This window comes from Engraulis encrasicolus, chromosome 2, assembly GCF_034702125.1.
Source record: "Engraulis encrasicolus isolate BLACKSEA-1 chromosome 2, IST_EnEncr_1.0, whole genome shotgun sequence".
Classification (NCBI taxonomy): domain Eukaryota; kingdom Metazoa; phylum Chordata; class Actinopteri; order Clupeiformes; family Engraulidae; genus Engraulis; species Engraulis encrasicolus.
This window is the reverse complement of record NC_085858.1, coordinates 10,787,828-10,810,214: the sequence shown is the minus strand read 5'-3', so window position 1 is coordinate 10,810,214 and position 22,387 is coordinate 10,787,828. Positions and strand designations below refer to the sequence as shown.

The window sequence follows — 22,387 nt, the reverse complement described above, 5'->3', positions numbered from 1 at the left end:
GAAGTGCTCTCTCTATACTCCCACAGCTCTATGTTCACAGTCTTGTGTGGATTTTTCTCATTTCAAAATTAGAAATTTAATATAATTTGATTTAATTTAATTTGATATTTAATATTTTTGCTCAAAAAAAACATTTCTTACTGACAGGTTAGGGTTAGGGGATTGTTTTGGTCTGGGCACAGCTAGTATTCTTTCATACATATGAATTTGATAGCCTATCAACCAACTGGAAAAGGTATTTCTCAAAAATATGTCTTTAATGACAGGTTATGGTTAGGAAATGTTTTGGTCAGGGCACAACTTAAATTGCTATAGCATTATTTTGTTTAGAATTAGCATTTGGTATGTATTTTCAAATGATAGAGTTAACACAGAAAGCACTTCCGTGTGCCCATCACGGAAAACAATTCCGTCCAATTCCGACACAGATTTCGTGTCCTTAACATCCGTGTCCAGGAGCACGGAATCAGGCTGGTGTGTCTTTGTGGAAACATGCATATGTCTGACTGTGTGTATCCAAGCATGTCGCTCATGAGTGTATTGGCCACATCAGCCGTGTCTGGCAGTAGATACTTCATCTGGTGGCCAGTGGGAGACTGGAGTATGACAGCGGCGATAAAGACTTCATCCCAGCCCATAATTAGTGGCGTGGTGTTCTCTCACTGAGCCGCCATTGATTTCAAGGCGCGTTCGCTTCTCTATTGTGCTTCACGCGCAAATCACTTCCCGCTAAGGCCCAGCAGGAAGTCATTAGTCGTGAGTTTCGCAATAATTTCAGCCGGCAATTTCCTGTGCTCGCTGGCCTCGTGACTGGCGACGTCTCGAAGCTTGACATGGGCACAAGAGAAGCACAGATAAACACCTACTGTATTATATACAGGTAGCCAGGGCCGGATTAATGCACAGGCTAGATATGGCTGCAGCCTAGGGGCCCCCACCTGCCAGGGGGGGCCTGAATGGCCAAAAGTAAAAAATTGTGGAATTGTGACAGGATGTAATATTGAAAAATTCACGTGTCATATTGAGTACAGTTAGTAGACAAGTTACCCTTAGTTCCTAGTTCATAATTATGACAATGTCTGTGTAAGTTTGTCATGAAATTTGCCTCCCGAGGGGCCCCACAGCATCCTGTAGCCTAGGGGCCCCAGGCCATCTTAATCCAGCCTTGCAGGTAGCGAGCCTTTTCGTTCATCAATGAGATGCGAGCTTAACTTATTTAGCATCAAGTTATTGCCATTACATGGACAATATTCAATCACTGAAGTATTCAGAAGACAAAGGGAAGCTGACAGCTTTGGCCAGGCCCAGGACAAAGTCATCTGAAAGGGCCCCCCACCCAATACATACAACTTGATGAGCACCCAATTCTGGCCACGCTCTCTCCTTGGGCCCGGGACAACTGACCTCTTTTTACACTCCCCCCCCCACCCCCCATCGGCTTCCCAGAACAACCATACATTGCTCCATACTGCAGAGCAGTGATGCCTGTCAAGATGCTGCCAATGGGGCAAAAAGAAGTGGGACAGCTTGTCTTGCCCGGGAAAGAGCAAAGACTTCACCACTCTAGAGGAAGTATAGAGCACACAGCATAAAGTATAGACCATACATAGCTCTGCTAGTTGATGCGCAAGGTCCACACACGTGACGTTAAATGTTTGATGACTTTGATGGCAGCTAGCTTGAGTATAAACAGCATGCCTGAATGCGTGTTTGTCGTGGTTGAGTACTGCCTACACTTGCCATCCATTTCACATTTATTTATTATATAAAGCTAGCAAAAAAAGAACATGTGTGGTGGGAGCCAGTCCAGGGGAAAGAAAAAAACGGACACGTGTCTAAAACAACGAAACCACATTTTAATTTACAAGCATCTGCAGTTCAGCTGGCTAAACACATTCCATATAATCAGGTTACAGAATGATGTTTATGCAATGCTATGTCTGCAGGCTGAATCAGAGGCTAAATGCAACTGTAATAGGAACATGATTTCATTCAGATAGTATTGATGGTGTACGGTATGGTGTATGCAACACTTGAACTGTCTGCGTTAAGTGGAACAGGCAGAATAAATTAATGTAACAAGAATAATACTGTAAACATAGCCTATCTCTTATCACTGTTCTATGTGGCAGCAGTATAGTATAATTGCAGTGTGGAACCCCCCCCCCCCTCGCTCTCTCTCTCTCTCTCTCTCTCTCTCTCTCTCTCTCACCCAGAGAGAGGGAAGGAGGTGAACAAATGACTTCTTATGCATAATAGGGGACTTATTAAGGTCCACAATTTTAAAACGATATGAAATAATGATGTCTCCCAGGCACCTGATCCAGGAGGGCAAGTGTGGCAGGCAGCAGCATATGATATCTGCAAAGATCCAGCGTGTGATTATTAAAACATGTACTCTACCTGCTATGTACGGTATACACATTTAACTGTAAAACTCAAAAATGCATTCATTGTAAACAGATTATTGGTATTTAGTGATCATGTTGAATTTGAAATGCTATCATTCTGTGTCATTACTAATGTCACTGCAGCCTATATATGACCATCTTTTTAAAGACAGAAACAGCCCATTTTATTCTTGCTTTCATAAGCTGGTGTAAGTGAATGCCCATGTGCAGCGTTGTCTGAAACATTCATGACACCATTGCTCCGGTCAGGTGACTTGGCATAACGTAGGTCCACAAACACCCCATAATGCCCATTCACGTCATGCCACAAGAAGCCGTTACATCATCGTCTATCATTTCATGGTAGCCATTTCCCTTAGCAATGGTGATATTTTCAATCAGTTACATAGTATCCTATATTTTGGTCATAGGTTTAGAATGGTTATATTAGCTATGGCAGTTGTGTTATTGGGATTTCAACATAGATTCAAACATAGATTTTTCTAACAGTCTTTTCTGAGAAATGATCATAATTGTAGGTACTTGTAAAAACAACTCAATATTCAATATCAGTCAATAACAGACTGAGTACTGAAACAATATCTACACAAACTAAATCAAACTGAATGATCTTTATACTAGGACAACACAGCTGGCACGACATCCATCGTTATGCAAAATTCAATGAGATCACGTTGCACACACAAACAGGCAAAAACCATGAATAAACGTTGACATCCACTCCAGAGTTATGTAAAACTTTTCATTAATTCAATCCAATCCAACAGCTTTTTTTAATAGGTGTGGTATACTGATGCCAGGTGATAAGGAGAGAATGATGAAGAGGACTGACAAATGATTCCATATAAAACCTGGGGGGCTGGGGCCCCATAGTCCTCATGCAGGTGCTTTTAACAGGTGCTTTGACCCACAGCCCAGAGCGAATTAGAATTTCATTTAATTTCATCAAAAGTCATGAATAAGTCATCTCATTTGCAATTTTATATTCACGAAGAAATTCCATTTCAATTCTGAGTGGTGTAAAACTTCTGAGTGGTGTTTATACAAAATTTGTAGGTGACAAAACAAGTGGTTGTCCATACATTGCTTTATAGTTAAGTATGAAATTTGGTCTGTGCCATGTTTCTAGTTTACTCGTCTACTAGTTTATGTTTACTCTTGCAACACCAATACAAAAAGTTACATACAATTGCTCTCACGCATGCACACATGTATACACACAGTTAATCGATACATCTTGTGATGCAGAATCACACACACACACAGACAGACAGACAGACAGACAGACACAGAGACACACACACACACACACACACACACACACACACACACACACACACACACACACACGGCCGCTGACAGTTTTGGCTGGGCCCAGGACAAAGTCATCTGAAATGGCCCCCCACCCAATACTTTCAATGTAATGAGGGACCAATTGTGGGCCCCCCATCTCCCCGGGCCCTGGACAACTGACCACCCCCCCCCCCCCCCCCCCCCCCCCCCCAAACACACACACACACACACACACACACACAGAAACACAAACACACACACACACAGAGCAAGAGCAAGAAGACACTGTTGTTAGCCAGCCATGTGACTTACAGAGTGATGCCATTTTTTACCAGCCAGGATGTGTTTTATTTTTGACGAGGCGGTAAGTGGAGAGCTGCTGCATGCCCCAAGGGAAGTGGAACAGAATTAGTTTCCGCTTGTCTGTATTTAGCCTGCGCCACTCAATTCCCCACCCCAGCCTTTCACTCACCTCCCCCCTCCCCCTTACTCACCCCCTCCTCTCACTCCCAACTTTGAATGCCCAACTGGGAAACTCCAACTCCTATTGTCATTGTGACACAGCACTCCACAGCACACAAGTGTTCACCGCACACAACGAAATTGCATTTATGCCTCACCCGTGCAACGGGACAGCCCCCAATGGCGCACCAAGGGAGCAGTGCGGCGGGATGGTACCATGCTCAGGGTACCTCAGTCATGGAGAAGGATGGAATGCCACATTGACCAGGACTCCCTGGCAGAAGAGACTCTGTCTCCATGGGACAATCCTGGCTAAATAAAGGATATAAATGAATCGGGCCATTGGCTGGACTGAGACCACAAACAGGCCCGGGCACTGTTGGCATAGACCAGCCCCTCACCCCCACTGCCATGCTGCAGGTACGATGGGCTTGGGCTCAGACCACTGTATACTAAGGATGTATGGGCCGCCCCATTTAAGTTTGAAAGAAAGAAATCAACAAACAAACAAACAATCGGCCCCTGATGACTGTAGGCCCACCGGGAAAATACCCTGTATGCCAGAAAACCAGTTCAGCCCTGAATCAGGCCATTGGCACATAAGGGTTTTCAGCTTTCATTTCTTTCCGGACAGCTCGGTCACTGTTAGGTGACCTGAATGAAATATGCATGATGGGAAAGCTACAGAAACACATTGGGCTGGCCTGTGAGACATTGGTTGTGTTTCCTCCAACAGCACCTTCTAAAGCCAAACACTTGTGCACTCTTCTGGAAGACAAACACAGATCAAACAAGCAAAAATATCATACAGCCATATCATACAACATGCATTGAAGTGTTTGGTAAAGTTCCAGACTCCGTGCGTGTACAGCATTATGTATGGGCATAGAATAGATGTTACAACTTTATCCTCTCTGGTGATTACAATTGCCTACATGCATGCACATAAACATGGCTGTCATGTCGAAGTATTTTTGGCCATGCATTTTGAAAGACTGTAAATTAATAGATAAAGAAACATCAATCTATCAACTAAGATATCATTGCCATGTATACTTAAACTATGTATGTCAATCCTGTATATGGATATACATTGGTGAGTGAATTAAACCATCACAGAGACAGTATGTCACATATCTTTCATGATTTGCTTCTCCCATTAGATCAAACAGCACATCTGATGTTTTCACAGATGAGATTCATATGAATCCCAAACAGCTGGAAATAATTACAGTTGCAATTATAAGCTGGGGTGAGAGTAGGGGGTCCAACCGTGCATGCTCCTTCGACAATACTCTCCACGGCAACAGAACAAATGTCTTGAATCTCAACCCATCCAAGGCTGTCTGAAGTGGCAAAACAGCAACACAGATTCAGCCGAGCACGCTGGCCACACACTTCTCATTAGCTTTGAGAATGGAAATACAGAACAGGATCACCCTCTACACCAGGGGTGGGGAACCTTTTTCATTCAAGGGGCCACTTCAAATTCATCGGAGAGCCGTAAAAGTCCTGCGAGGGCCGCATTATGAACACAAACCAGGATTTCCCCCTGCACTTTAGGCCTATATTGAAGGTAGCCACCTTTAAAACAGACCCCACCTTCTTTAGGTCCCCTGAATATAAATTAATTGTATTGCAAATGTATTTTCTGACTTTTCTTCGCAAAATATGTCACATTTCATGTGAAGCTGTATAACATTAAAACTATATCGGGGGCCGGATAAAACGGCCTCAAGGGCCTGCAAATGGCCCTCGAGACATAGGTTGCCCACCCCTGCTCTACACAGACTCAGATGTTCCTCTAAGAATTTGTTACGTTGGTACTCTGTAAAAAAAAAAAAAGTTTCAAGTTTATTTAAATCCTTATTGTAAGTTGTATGAAGCTTTGAATTGCCGCTTTTTGTTCAAACAACACACACAACTCGCAACACAAACACACAACTTGGAATTCTGAGGCAGCTGGTAAACTTGTGATTTCAAGTTGAACCATGTTGCCATTGCAGTGTATAGTAGTATCCTGTAACTAGTTATCATGAGTTATCACTGATATCATTTCTTTACAGTGTAAATTGGAGAAAGGTGTGAGAACAGTATGAATAATGAAAGCTGTTGTTCATTTCATGTCTGTTCAGTGTCTGTCCACATGGGTTTAAGTAAGTGGCAACTGGATCTCAGATGGACCTCTAAAATTAAACACGACTCCCAAAGTTCACTGTTGTCTCTTCGACCTTTGCGTCTAATCTTCATCTTTCTGCCACATCTTGTTAAGAAGAATAAGCCCTCGGAGCAAGTCTCTCTTAATTTCATGGCATGCTTTATTTTGCACAGTACTCTGCTTAACCTCGTTGATCACTGGGCTGCATCATTCGGCTGGGATGATGTTTCACTCTAATTAGAACCAGTCAACCGGATCCAGCCTTGAAAGCTCGCTGTGTGTGTGTGTGTGTGTGTGTTTGTGTCACAGTGTGTGTGTGTGTGTGTGTGTGTGTGTGTGTGTGTGTGTGTGTGTGTGTGTGTGTGTGTGTCACTGTGTGTGTGTGTGTGTGTGTGTGTGTGTGTGTCACTGTGTGTGTGTGTGTGTGTGTGTGTGTGTGTGTGTGTGTGTGTGTGTGTGTGTGTGTGTGTGTGTGTGTGTGTGTGTGTGTGTGTGTGTCTGTGTGCACATGCGTCCAGACACGCATAATGTGTGTGTGTGTGTGTGTGTGTGTGTGTGTGTGTGTGTGTGTGTGTGCTTGCATATGCTTGTGTATGTGTATGTGTATGTGTATGTGTATGTGTATGTGTATGTGTGTATGTGTATGTGTATGTGTGTTTTGCATGTACGTGCAGACACGCATACAGTGTGCATGTGTGTACGTGTTATTATGTGTGGTCCTTAAACAGCGACCGGTGTTAACCTGGGTCTAAAAACCATATGTGGTCATAGGTGACGTGTGTTTTAACGAGACGAGGCGCTCTAGTCTGGAATGACAGCATACATAAATTGATGCTTCCTGATAAGCACTGTAGCCCTGAGGGAGCTCTGTGCAGTGAGCAGCTTTCAGTGCGCAGCACCACAGCATTCATTCAGCATGATTATGGAAATGACATGCACAGGGATCTCAATATGGCATAAGCAGCAGTGACCATGTCTGTGTGTGTGTGTGTGTGTGTGTGCGTGCGTGCGTGCGTGCGTGCGTGCGTGCGTGCGTGCGTGTGTGTGAGTGTGTGCATGTGAGTGTGCGCTTGCATGTGTATGAAGGTTGCTTGCATGTTGGTGTATGTGTGGGTAAGTGTTGTAACAGTGTCTAAGAAACAGTTAATAATAACTGTAATAATAATAATAATAATAATAATAATAATAATAATAATAATAATAATAATATTTTTATCATTATTTAAAAACTGTTAGGGGTTAATTTTCAAGCTTTGTTAGATAACATAACATAACATGTTCCCTTTGACAACCTGTCACATCAGGCCATGCAGCACACTGTCTCACTGTGAGTCACACATTCCAAGCAGCCGACGTGGGTCACTCACGGTAGTGACCTTATTTCCAAACTTGTAAAGTGCAAAGGATGCACATTTCACTTCTGCTTGTTACGGCCCTTTTTTTCTTTTCTAAAAGCTGTGGGTGGCCGGCACAAGCGCTTTAAAGGTTGCGGTGGCCGCTCAATGTTGTCCCCATGGGGCTCACTAATCTGGAGAGGGTCACAGAAGTGGTGGCACCTGAAATGGCAAATGAAAGTTTCATAGAGCACAAACACTGGCCCTCTTGTGTACTTGACTTCCCAGCAGAGGCAGACTTTCCATTAGGCAAACCTAGGCAATTGCCCAGGGCCCCTATCAAATCTCACCTCCATAGGGGTCCCAACTGTCACACCAGTCGCGGTAAACACACAAAAAAGTAGGCTCGATCTTAGTTTGTCACTTATGTAAAGTAATCGAAGACATAAATGAGACAACATACTAAAATAGCGCCAAACTTTTACGTCTTTGTAATGTCTTTTGAGGGCTCCATGTTTATATTTCGCCCTGGGTCCCAAAATGGCTAGATCCGGCCCTGCAAGTAGGTGGCGGGAACGCCACAAAAGCTGAAGCTGCAGCCTCCCAAAAGCTTTCCTGATCTTTGAACATTACAGTCTTTCTTTTAAAAAAAACACTTCCTGTGCCGCTACAATTAAAGGAGCAAAGATTTTATAAACACACTTATTCGTTATTGTACGTATCAAGAGGTGCTGAAAAATTGCATGACTCTTAAAAATCAACCTGAATTAGTGTCAGTGATTGTGTCTTTGTAGTGACTCTCCACTGCAAACAACGGGAATATGGAGGAGTAGGAGGAAGAATGGGGAACAAAAACATATTTTTAAAGATATTACCAGAATTGATTTCTGTTTTCAGTGTAATTGCTTGGCTATCTTCATCTTGGCTGATGCAAGACACACACTTGTCCCCATTTCACAAATAAGGATCTACCATTCACTGACTGACTGACGGGAAAACAGGGTACCGCAGGAAAATAGAGGGGTCGGAATCTGTTTAAGACAAATTTAGGCTGTAGAAAATGAAGATTGAATGGCACTGATCCCCTCGACTTGCTGTAGAGGAGTCCCTCACTAAGTTTATGATTATGTGTCACTCACACACAGCAAAAAATACAGTGTTCATTCAACACTGCAAGAGTACTCTGGGACAATACAATATAGATGTCAAATCGACTCTAATCGTGCTGCATTAACACCCCAAGATTGACAGTTTGTTTTGCTGGATAAACAGAAACAGCTACAAAATGCAAAATGAATCCCCGTTAAAAAAAAAAAATATTGGACCGAAGTAGACTGCTAATGTGAAATTTGACTATAGGATGAACAAGAACCTCTATCTGTAACAAAACACACGGATGAGTTCAGCTGCTTCGGGGCACTTGTGTAACCGAATCAAATGCAAATGATATGCTCGCAGCTTTCGGATGTTTGATGAATGAACCACATTTCCTCGAGGAAGCAAACGTCAGCTGTTTAGTCATCAGGGCATGGTCTGGAGCTTTCGATCTTTCTTATGCAGCACAAAAACGCCTGGAAATATTTGTTGTCCCAAAAAAGGAGTTGTCGCCCCATCCCCTCCATTTCCTGGTGCACAGTCAAAAGAATTATATTTAATTAAAACTTAGAGAATACTCTGGGACAGGGCTGGACTGGTGGGAGAAATAGGGCCCGGGCACTTTTTGCTGAAAGTATATATATATACAGTATATTATTTTTAACATTTCCGAAAATAGGCGCCCACGAGGGTGCAGGGCCCACCGGGAAATGCCCGGTATGCCAGATGGCCAGTCCAGCCCTGCTCTGGGACCAAATCCACTCTAGAACATGTTAATTCAACTCTCAAAGTCTTGAATTAACACTGCAAAATGTGCTGTTTATGAGTCTTCTACAGTACTAGAGAGTGCTGTGACAGCAGGCACTGGTGTTTATTGGTCAACCATGGTGTTGGCATCTGTGGCGAGCCGGGACACAGGGCAAACATGGCCGCCTGATGCTGATGCAACCTGACTGGGATGTTGCGGAAGAGAACAGAGCACACATTTTGCACACGTTAAACCAAACCCCAATGCACGCACGCACGCACGCACGCACACTATATATACACACACACACACGCACGCATGCGCACACACACACACACTGTACAGACACAAATAAGTGATTGGTAAGCACATACACATTTTACGTTGCAAATTATAAATTCAGCTTTCTGAAACGTCTCTGTCAGCTTCTCTGAAACATTCATATCTGAAATGACAAATGAAATGCACATACGTGTACATGTATTTTGGTGTGTGTGTGTGTGTGTGTGTGTGTGTGTGTGTGTGTGTGTGTGTGTGTGTGTGTGTGTGTGTGTGTGTGTGTGTGTGTGTGTGTGTGTGTGTGTGTGCGCGTGCGTGCGTGTGTGTGTGTGTGTGGAAAGGACTTCCAGGAAATCGAAGGGCCTCTGCAATTACATGTTTTCACTTTGTCCAATGATTGTGAATGGAAGTCATTTTTTGTCTCGCGAGTCACTCAGAAATGAAAATAGAATGCAAGGGAACAGATTTTCTGGTCTCCACTTGTAGAAAACAAATCACGGCAGGGTACATGGGCGTTTTTAGACAGGGGCCAGGGTGGGCCTGGGCCCCTGTAGGATTGGTCCTGGCCCCCCCTAGGGCCCCTGCGCCAGCCAATGATATATATATAAAAAAAAATGTCTAACAGGTTTGCAACATGCATTGACGGACTCCAAGTGGAACACACACAGGAAGGGACTAGGAGGGTCAGTTGTCACAGGCACAAAGGGGTTCAGAATTGGGTCCCAGTGACATTACACATGTTGGGTAGGGGGGGCTTCGTCAATACTTTGCCCCCAGGCTTGGGTGAGGTGCTGCCACTGCCCCTGCACGCACTCGACCCGATTCACGCGATGTTCCACCTGCTGCAAGCAGCGACCTGCGAGCTTGTGAGCTAGAACTTCTTAATTTTTGGAGCCATCATTGCTGGACTTAAATGGAGTTGGATGACATGCTGAAGTGAGGAAACAATTAGTATTAAGTTTTCTGTAGGTGAGGAATAAGCCGGTTTTAAACGGAATGGTGGCATGCATTCGGTTTGGGCACTTAGGCTACTGTATGTGGCTGAGTTAAAAGGCAATTCTATGTGGTGCTATTTTATTCATTATTAATAGTTCTTCAGATTCATAACGGTATTTAATTGCCATCCCAACTGTGTGTGCTGCAGCTAGCACTGCTACTAAGGCTGCTTATGAGTTTTGTCATAGGCTAAAGTAGCCTAGCTTAAAAATGCAATGGACAGACAAGATACATTGCTACATCGCTCTTTGAAATTATTTGGGAGCAAAATAGGAGCAAAATGCATCACCATATGACACAAACTACCGGACAAAATACCTTCTACGTCGGATTTGGCCTTTAATTCAAAGGAAATATTCACACAATGTCAGAAAATCTGTTTGTTTTCCGTGTCTTCAGTCTGTTTCGTTTCTGTTCCCACTGTTCTGTCGCTACTAGTCAAGCGCATGCATGCAACACGACGGCTGGACCTAGGAACCAGTGTTGCCAGGTGTAGAACGTGAAATAAGCAACTAGTGTTGCCAGGTGTAAGAGAAATAAGCTGTTTTGGCTGTCTAGAAAAAAGCTGCCAGAAGAAATCAGCAGCTGCTTATAATCATTTAACCTTCTTCTTTGAAAGATATACTACTGGGACTGACTGCCCCATGGTGGAGATTTAAGGCTATTTTATGCAATTCTGCATTTTCTCTTATTTGAGAGTTTGTGGAGACTTTGTGGATAGGGAAATATAAACTGTAAATTATAAAAAATATTATTGAAATGAAAAAGTGATAAAATAGAAATGGAGATTAATTTAAATTCATGATTTTATCTCATTTTTAAATTTAATTTCAGTCTTTTCGTTAGAAAGGTTTGGGGGAAAATCGCCACTTACATATATTTTTTAAAAATGTGCAGTATCAATTGTCATTAAGAAAACTTATACACATTTTTTTTTCAAAACCGCCCATCCCTAGTTTGTATGTTCTTGCCATTATATTTTTTCCATAATAATAATAATTGGTATTGCACATTTCAAACAAGGCATGCAGCTCATTGTGATTTAAAGGGACACTGTGCAGGAAATGGTCAAAAAAGGTACTGCAACTATGCTGCTCATTGAAACTGGGCTGCCTGTTGCCAAAGTTGATCTTTTAATGAAAGTTTACTAAGTAATAAACTAATATTTTCTAGTATGGCCCAAGTACAATCATTTTTGCAGCTAAAAATGTCAATTTTTGGAAATTCAAAATGGTGGACCATGGAGAAGATCCCCCTTTTCATGTATGAAAAGAGCAATTTTCCCAATCATAATGAATACTTAGAATTTGATGCTGGTGGTAAGTATTCATGAAAAAGGTGACATTAGTGAATGGGCAGCATGAATTCTGGAAATGAACAACTAAAAATCTCACACAGTGTCCCTTTAACAGTTAGATTAAATATGAAATTGGCAAGTTGGTTAACCCATTGATGCCAAATACTGTGTAGGTTATCATTGATCGTAGTGCCAGGATCTGCATGATGTAGCTTTAGACTCATGAAATTCACATTTTTTGTAAATGAAGAAAGTTTGTATGTTAGAGCTGAATAAATGGGTGATAATACAAAATTAAGCAGCTTTTAATTCAATTAATTACATGCTTAGTATGTGCTTCAGATGCTGAAGCATGTGTTTTTGCAGGTATTTTAGGCAATACTGGGCTTAGAAAAAGGCCGATATTTCGGCAAAAGTAAGGTCGAAGAATATAAGATACATGGGCCCCCCTCAAAACATGTGGGCCCCTGTCAGGCCCCTGTGGTAATATTGGGCTAAAAACGCCACGGCAGGGTACACTGCCGTATGTATACCAGTATTCAAAAATGTCTTCCAGAACAGATAGTCATGGTCAACCTTACGTAATACAGTTTCAAGAAATGAAGAAAGTTGACAAAGTAGATGAGCTTACCAACGTTCCCAGAGAGGTTCCCATGAGCACTGTCACTGCTGCTGGTGTACGGGTTGGAGATGGGTTCCCCACAGTCTCCTCACCTCTCTCCTGCCAGTGTCCAACAGCCATAGAACATTGCTCTCTCCTGAAAGACACCATTGAGAGTGTTGGCAGTGAAAGCCCAGGTACAGGGAAGTTAGTGATGACTGATGACGTCCTGTCTTTGATCCCCTAAGGCAGGGGTGTCAAACGCAAATAGACTGAGGGCCAAAATTCTCTCTCTTTTTTTTTAAAGGACTATGCGTGCATGTACTTAATGATCAGTTAAATTTCACACACATTATTTCCCATCATGTTTGTTCAAATGTTCCCGCGCATATTGCATGTGAGTGTGAGCTGTGTCAGTGGCCTGGGCCCACATATTGACACATCAAATTTCATGTTCAAGTCTTGTTATGCTATGCATTTGGGTATGTACAGCAAACAGTAATACACATGTGAAATGATCTCACGGGATAGAATAAAATGACTCCGCGGAGCATATTTGGCCCCCGGGGGCCTGAGGTGGACATCCCTGCCCTAGAGAAAGAGGATGATGTCCTGCTCTTGTTACACTGATTTGCACCCCACACTGACCTGGGCCCAGACCACAGGTGGAACTATACGGTAGCCAAAGCCAGTTTGGGGTTTGCTGCTGTACCTACAGATTTGAGTGGATCTTCCACAACAAATCAAGCGTACAGCTACACTCATTCTGAACTGATTAAACTTTCAATGATTATTTCAGCGTGCCACAGCAAGAGGTACGACATGCACTATGGGGTTAAATCTAAGTAATTATAGAATAGAACAAAGGAAAAACACTTTCTCTACACTTCTAATCAGTTCAACAGTGTTTGACCAGACATGAATAAAAGGGAAGAAAATCTGGTGCCCCATGGATGTCTCTTTAGCTATTTTTCCTCTTTATTTTCAGTGCATTAGACTAGCGTTTCAACAAAGTGTCTTCATCAGAGTAGGCTATATAACTATATAATGGTTCTGAATCTGTTATTTGTAGTAGTAAATTCCTCTGATATTACAAAGTAGTATATCACAAAGTGTTTCCAAATCAATTATGTGTCATGGATGTTTGTGAACAGCATGGCTCAAATTTCTTTGAAAACGTGTTAAGCATAACAATAATATAAAACGGTGTAAATGAGCCGTTTCCAAGCTTAAAATGGCCTCATCAATGTGGACGAATGAGTTCATAATTGGACACCACCGAGAATGGGCTCTGCACTGTATTTGCTCTTGGATCCATGCCCATTCATTCGTTTTGGAGCAGAGGGACACAAAACCCATTCTTACGCATTCACCCTAGATAACTGAGAGGTAAGAGTGGGAGGGGAAGTTGGAGGACAAGGCTTTGAAAATGAACTCCCACTCAACCAGTGCCCTCATTCGGCACCATTCGGAGCCTTGCTGCAATAAAAGGGGCAACGAGTGCCGTCATCACGGAGCACACAAAGGAAGTTTTGAGTCGCGCAGTGGCGGAGCTATAGGTGGGGCGAGCAGGGCATTTGCCCCTGGGCCTTTCCTTATTCCCTTATTGGTGGTGGGGGGCCTTTTATGATTCTGGCAGGCAGTATGGAGGGCCCAATCAGGATTTTGCCCTGGGGCCCCATGTACAATTGTTCAGCCTCTGGAGCCGCGCCTACACACGCAACACCCACCCCACTGACGGAGGTACGGTGCGGGAGCTCTCCGACGTGAACCCGGGTGGGTAATTCCAGAGGGCTCTCCCCTTTAATGATGGCCTGTGTCACGGGGCAGACATTTCCAGCGCATTATTGTCTCCGCGATGGACCCTTTTTGTGTTTTAATCACACCTCATTACATGGAAGACCTGAAATAAAGAGAGAGAGAGAGAGAGAGAGAGAGAGAGAGAGAGAGAGAGAGAGAGAGAGAGAGAGAGAGAGAGAGAGATTATTTATGCGTGTAATAGTGAAAGAGAGAATTGTGTATGTGCACACTTGCATGTGTGTTATTTGTGCATGGTGAAGAATTACCACACATTAACAGGTGCAGAGTAGCTTCTCTCTCTCTCTCGCTCTCTCTACCCTCCCCAAAGGAAATAAAGGCGAAATGAAGACTTAGCGATATTTAAACCACTCCAGATACCAACACCGGCAGAGGCACAGTCAGCTGCCGAAGGCCATAACGGTTCCTAACATCTTTATAGCGCCAGTGTAATGAAAGCCACATTTACATCAAGCAACGTGATTAGATCCTGCACATTTGCTCAAGTGTAAATGAAGCTTGGCTTGGTAGCGAGTACTGGATTAGTGTGTTTGTATTGTTTGCTTCAGTCAATGCTGTACACTGAATAAGATGGAACATTTAAGCTCTGCCCTTTCTTTCTTTCTGCTGCACAGCACACGGCCTAAGCACTTGGCGGATTTGTGGAGCATCGAGGCAGGCGTGGCTTGATTATCGACAACACAGTGAATGGCCCACATCTGATAGCCACCACATTTTATACCAGAGATGGCTTTTACAGAAGCACCACTCTTTGTGCTCTATGGATGAAGTAAGTGGGATAATGGGTGGGTATGAGACCAACTTTGCTATGCCACTCACGCCCCTCAATGGCAGACAAACCTTTAAGTACAGTACTGATATATTTACTGTATTCCGTGCTTTTAAAATGAAACTGACATACATTTTCCACACTTTCCATTGATGCGCCGATGCATCCGTGATGCACCTTTGACGTCTAGCAGCAGGATGACTATTTTGCATTTCAAATTCCATTTAAACTGCATTAATGTGTATGCATGACGCAAATTTCACACAGGGTTTTTTTTTTTTTTTTTAACCAGATGAATTTATAATGGGGCGCGGGGCATTGGTATGAGAAAGACAACTGTAGAACATCAGTGTTTCGCAGTGTTCCAATCAACCATAAATGTTTTACATTTGAGTATCGAGGCAGTGAAGCGGTTAGAGCCACTACACATATTATGCATTACCTCCCGTACGACATCCCTGAGGCGTGTCTGAAAACAACGGCAGTACACGTGCAACGACAATACACATAATGCATTTTTTTTTATTTTGCCTTGAGCTGCTTGATGAAAAAGACTCATCAACTGTGACACTGCGTCAAGGGAAAGCACAGGCACAAACCCAGTCAGTCTCCCTGATGAGCAGCACAGGTCCAATCCACAGACCTGCGTGTTGGGCTGAGTGTGTATCACTACGTAGTCTAGCCTAGATTGCACTGAGAAAACAAAGGAAGCAAGACTTACGGAATGTGAAGACACTTACAGTAATGTGTGAATGTCTTGTTTGCTTGAAACCAGGGGGCTGGGTCCCTGCATAACCATGAAAAGAAATTAAAAGAGCAATACTCGTGAACTTGTACATGGCTGTCTTCTGACTGTATGGTTGATTGATAAAAAAAAAATACAGGCTACATATTTAAAATCTTTAACTTCCTTTGTGCAATGTTATACATATACAGAAATGTACTCATAAAATGAGCTTCTGGTGTGTGTGTGTGTGTGTGTGTGTGTGTGTGTGTGAGAGAGAGAGAGAGAGAGAGAGAGAGAGAGAGAGAGAGAGAGAGAGAGAGTGTGTGTGTGTGTGTGTGTGTGTGTGTGTGTGTGTGTGTGTGTGTGTGAGAGAGAGAGAGAGAGAGAGAGAGAGAGAGAGAGAGAGAGAGAGAGAGAGAGAGAGAGAGAGAGAGAGAGAGAGAGAGTGAGAGAGAGAGAGTGAGAGAGAGAGAGTGTGTGTGTGTGTGTGTGTGTGTGTGCACGCTTGCCTGCGTGGGTACGTGAGTAGGCATAGGTGTATACTGTACAGTATGTGTGGATGTGTGTGCTGGTGAACACACACACACCCGGGGGGTGGCCCATGTAGGCAGGCGCAATGTGAGTTGCATGGGAATTGGGTTTGGCCTGTGGGGAGCAGGGCGGGGGAAGCAGCTGGGCTTGTCCACCTACGCTGCTGAAAAATAAATGACCAACCTCTGGGAAGGAGCCTCTGACATGCATGACCAGATTGCAAAAAACCTGGCAGTGGCCTCCCATCCCATCCTCCCAACCACCTCCATCTTACAGCCTCCTTCCCTTCCTGGATGATGGCATTGGGAGCAAGTCATGTGTGCAACAGCCTTCAATCCTCCTCACCTCCTCGCCCTGACTTCCAGCTCCTCCATCCCTGGCCTGAAGGCACCTTGATGGCTAACACCATCCAAGTCAGAAGGAAAATGATGCCCATACTATACAGTAGGGTCAAGCTGCAGGACGAAGGTCCGTACAGTTGAAAAGAATGAGGAGAATCTGAAGAAGACCTCAATGGTTGGAACAGAACCACCACGAAATCAAACAAAAAAGGATTTCAAGTGAACAGACCTCCGAATGAAAAACTGGCACCATCCAGGGCCATGGTCACAGCCAACAGCCCTGTCATGACAACTGCTGAAAGGGGATGTTAGTTAGGTAGTAGAGTCGTGAATAGCCATGAATTGCTACTGCGTGCTCTTGACAATGTATGGTAGTCAAAGATAGGTGGTGGTAAGGCGAAGGACAAAAGGCCATGAGAGAGGGCCAAGCAGATACCCCATGTCTGCTACAGTGTAGGCCTACTTCTCTGTGAGACGCTGAAAATATATAGCCCCTGCTTAGTTATATTGTAGGTACTGTTCAAACTGTGATTACAACCAATGTGGAATTGGGATTCGTATAATGTCTAATGTGCTGTTTTATACTACATTACAGACACACATATCTTTACTGTTATTTTGCATTTTTTGTGAGGACAAAACGTCCTCTCCTTACTTTTAAATCCACACACTATTTGAAACAGAACTAACCTACATAGAGGTGCTCCTTCTATAGGCCTTGTGTAGAGATTGCAGCGGTGTGGCGTGGTCCAGTCTACCGATAATTAAGCTGACTCATTATTGGTGTTTGCTGCTCTCGTCCTGATAGGCAAATAAGACAATATAAATGGTCTCACTTGGATAATTCCTTCTGCCTAATGGATGCATTCATTATTAACTTTACTTTTGCTGAGCTCTCCCTGCCTTGTCTCTACGGTGGATTTGCATTAGACAGAGACAGAGACAGAGAGAGAGAGAGAGAGAGAGAGAGAGAGAGAGAGAGAGAGAGAGACAGAGAGAGAGAGAGAGAGAGAGAGAGAGAGAGAGAGAGAGAGAGAGAGAGAGAGAGAGAGATTACATGACATTAGAATTATTAGTACTACTGCCAACATTGGCAACAACAATAATAAATCTCCGCATTAGTATTTAAGTAAAACACTTTACCTATAAAAATCAGGTAGACATGTCTCCTTTAGGCAACATAGTTTCTTCAGGGCTCAGATTTAAAAGACACCTGAAAGAAAAAAATGTGTTTTGTGCGCAAAAAACGTAGACCTACATATCTTGTATGCATGAGAACGTTTCTGCTGTGCACGGGAGAGTGACAGGTGTGCACACTTTCATATTTGGTAGGTTTTTCTAGTGAAGTTGTCAGTGTTGTTTTTAGTTTGGGAGTGGTGGGGGAGATCCTTTCCTCTCACTCAGGTGAAAGATGTCATTCTTGAATATTTAACTACATCAAATGAGGGCTACAACCCGGGCAATCAATAATTCAGTCACATTCTACCACAGCAATCATTTCCACTCTCCTGAGCTCTGACAAGCCTCAACAAACTGTTCTCCATTAAGTCGTCCTAGTGCAGGCTATGCAGCCGAGGTCAACTGGCCATCCAGGCACGGCAAACATAGCAAGGCCCTAAAATCAGACAGGTGCATTGCTATATGGTATCAAAGTCACATAATAGAGGCAAAAAAAATAACTCACTTGAACTAGGCTACTTTTCCCTTCCCTTAGCCTTATTATGACTAACGTATCCACTCCAAAAATATAGAGCATTAGGAAACACAAAGTTGGTTTGCAATGTGAATGAAGTAGAACTTCACTTCACTACAAAAATATAAACTTCAAAGCCAATCAAATGGTGGTTTTGGTATATATATATATATAATAATAATACATACGTTTTATATAGCGCTTTTCATGATACTCAAAGTTGCATATATATGAAGAGCTCTTTTCCAAAACGCTACAGTATATCCACCATTTTTGACTCTTTGCATTTTAATATTGAAATTGACTGTTAAGAAGTCCTATAATCTATGTATGAATTCTTGACATTCAAATGTTTTCAGAACATACTTTTTAAACCTCTATAAAATGCATTTTGCAATGGAATTCAATGGAATGCCCAATACAAAAATGTCAATTTCCCAACATTCTATAAAATGGATATATCTCATTTTGGAAAAGAGCTCTTCATATATATATATATGAAGACATATATCTCATATATATCTCATATATATATATATATATATATATATATATATATATATATATATATATGAAAAAGGACAAGCTTGAAACTGTGCACAACTAATTCTGATAATAGACCTCTGTAACAGAGGTGGTCTGTGCCAGAGCAGTTTATAAAGCCGGCTTTTTACAAACGGCTCTGATCTGTGCTAGTTTGCCACTTAGGGCTTGAACCCCCCATCTACCAGTCAACGCTCAGAGACACAGCACAATACTACTGAGCTAACGGTCCAGGCTGATAGCTCAGTGCTACCGATACTGTATGAGGCTTTGGGATGGAGGTTTACTAACGTTCTCTGCTAGTTGGCATCTGTTACATGCACACAGGGCGGAGAATGTAACTTGCACAATAATACTAAGGTAACATCATTCTGTCCTCTTAGAATCAGCCCTACTATGCACCCCATCTCAAGGCTGTGTTTCATTCTCCATAATCAATACTGCTTGGCTGGCACACCCAAAGGGCTCGAGAACCCCTTTCTCCTTCTTCCCTCCGCCTCACAGCACTGTCGTAGGTGGTGCTGCCACTGCTACTCCACAAAGTGGAAATCACAGAGACAAATGAAACAGAACCTGCCCGCTCAGCACATCTGAGAGGCGGCCAGCATAAAAATGTGCAGCACAACCTGGTCACCATGCCGACTCGACTCGACTCGCCACCAGATCCATCGCTTGGATGGTGAGCTGCCGTACAGGGTGGGGAAAGGGTTGTTTAGATGTCTTCGCTCAGACGAAGATGGTTTTTTGTTGCAGAGACAGAGTACACGGCTCAGTCAGAAACACGTGTCTCTCCTTTCTGTCTTGACGTTTCATTGGCCAGCTCTAGTGCAACTATATAGCCTAGTATAGCACTCACTCGTCCTGTATTTGTGATGAGGAAGGGGGGGGGACAATGGAGATGGGTTTTTTTTTCTTAACTTTCAAGAAATTGCGAGCCAGGCTTTGTGGCTCCAAAAGATGTGAATTGTGAGAGAAAGCATCCATAATTTAGGAGCTACAGCTGAAGAAGTGCGGCATCTTTGGCAGCGTGGAGCATCAAGTGCATCATGAGGACCCTGCATTTTTCATCACATCTAAAAAAAAAGACAGACATGATAAAGAGAGAGAGAGAGAGAGAGAGAGAGAGAGAGAGAGAGAGAGAGAGAGAGAGAGAGAGAGAGAGAGAGAGAGAGAGAGAGAGAGACTAAAAGGGAAAACAAAATGGGGGGATGATGCAGTGCCCTGGAAACAACAGCCCCTGACGGCTGACCTGCCTGCCTGCCGCTCTTCAGTTCAGTGTGGCTCCACAACGTCCTCCAGCTGGGATGATGCACTATCCTGCACCACAAACCCTCCAAAATCCTAGCACACGCATGAGCATGCACACACACACACACACACACACACACACACACACACACACACACACACACACACACACACACACACACACACACACACACACACACACACACACACACACACACATGTGCGCACACATATGTTCACGCACACGCACGCATACACACACACACAAACAAACGTACACATACACATACGCACACACACTCACACGTACACATAAACACACACACACATATACACACACACACACACACGCGCGCACACACACACACACACACACACACACACACACACACACACACACACACACACACACACACACACACACACACACCTCTGCCTTCAGCATTAGCCCGTAGGCCTACAAGCACCACTGCAGCACTTCCTTCACCAAAAAAAACCAACAAAAAACGCAGCCACCAACCCACTCGCCCAAGATACAGTATACTCCACTAGCACAGCCTGCTGCACTGCGATCATCACCACTGTGTGCAATGAATGATTTAGATTTGGGAATAAAAAGCACACACTCGGGCCCCTTGCCAAGAGTGAGTCAGACACAGCGCAAGTATTATTTTTTTGTCAGTCTCTCTTTCCCCCTCTCCAAGGGAGGGAGGAAATAGAGCTCTGAATTGCTAAGCGTATGTTAAATTGTGGTAATTTCGCTGTGCTGCGTATCATTGACCACTGCACATGGCAAGCATGAGGCACTGACTGAGTGCATCGCTTGTGACAGCAACCATGGAAGCGAAGATGACAGATCCATGGATCTACGTATCTAAATCCAATATTGGCCATCTAGTGATTGCTATGTAATTTCATGGAAATAATGATGGAAATAACTCTTATGGACATAAGAGTTCAAATAGCAGTATGTTGCGTTACAACTGCAGGTGTTTCAAATCACATGGATAGTACGTAATGAGGTAGGGTAGGCCGGGTAGGCACTGTAGGTAGATAGTCAGGAATGATTTGAAACCACAGCAGCAGAAGTCATAGAAATGGACAGGGCACGATTTCACATAACAAACAGCATGCGGCACAAAAGTCATGTTGTCAAATGCGTACTGACTTCCGCTTAGGGGCTGTTGTGTTTCCCATCAGGACCACAGCTTCTTACGATACCAGGGGCTTACACTAAGAAGCTGGTTCAAGAGTGAACCAGGTTAAGTTAAGTGGTAATTAATTTAATAGAAGAGCCAGAAAAGGAGGACTCCAGGCTCGTCCATTAGATAATTTACCTCTTAACTTAACCTGGTTTACTCCTGTACCAGTTTTGTAGTATGGGCCCCAGGACTAGTGCACAGCTTGTCATAATATCCCAGTGTATTCAACTTTAGTACCAAGTCTGCCGAATGCATAAATCATCTGGTTTTCATGGGGCCACATGAAATAAAACAACAACAAAAATCCATTGAACAACGTTCAATTGAAAGTCAGTTGCTGGGCCGTAAGACATTTTTTACATTGGCCATATCTGGGCACTGGCAGCTCTTTGAATAGGCCTGCAATAGGCTACACAAACTACACGAGGGAGCCCATCAATTGCTAAATTATCATCAGAATTGTTTTCTGTGATACTGAATAAATACAGTCAATCAATTCAGTAGGGGTGAGAGAGAGAGAGCGAGTGTGGCAGAGCCCTTGACACCATGGGGAGTTGCATAAACCCTGCCACTCTTCAGCTTCTAGGAAGTGGAGCAAGCCATGAATTGGTCAAAGAATCTGAATAAAACTCACATTGTGTTGTGCGGAGGGAGAGGGGGGGGAGAGGGGGGGTAGAGAGATCCAACTTCATCTCTTCTCTCACACTTTCAGCCACAGTAAGCTCCGTCTAAGGCTACATCTGAATGAAAATATGCTCCAGAGATACTGTTCGGCTTTTCACCACTGCCTGCTTTTAGACATCACATCATCGGAGAAGAAAGAACACACCTGCACATTCAG

At 43.4% G+C, this 22,387-nt stretch overlaps 1 long non-coding RNA gene across 1 annotated transcript; it reads right to left on the bottom strand.

Moving 5' to 3' along the window:
• Window positions 1-2,307: 2,307 nt before the first annotated feature.
• On the bottom strand, window positions 2,308-14,526 carry LOC134460688 (uncharacterized). The gene is made up of 3 exons (XR_010037154.1): window positions 14,405-14,526; window positions 12,705-12,831; window positions 2,308-2,361 (listed from the first exon to the last, which is right to left on the bottom strand). It is a non-coding gene; the product is annotated as an uncharacterized LOC134460688 (long non-coding RNA).
• Window positions 14,527-22,387: the final 7,861 nt, after the last annotated feature.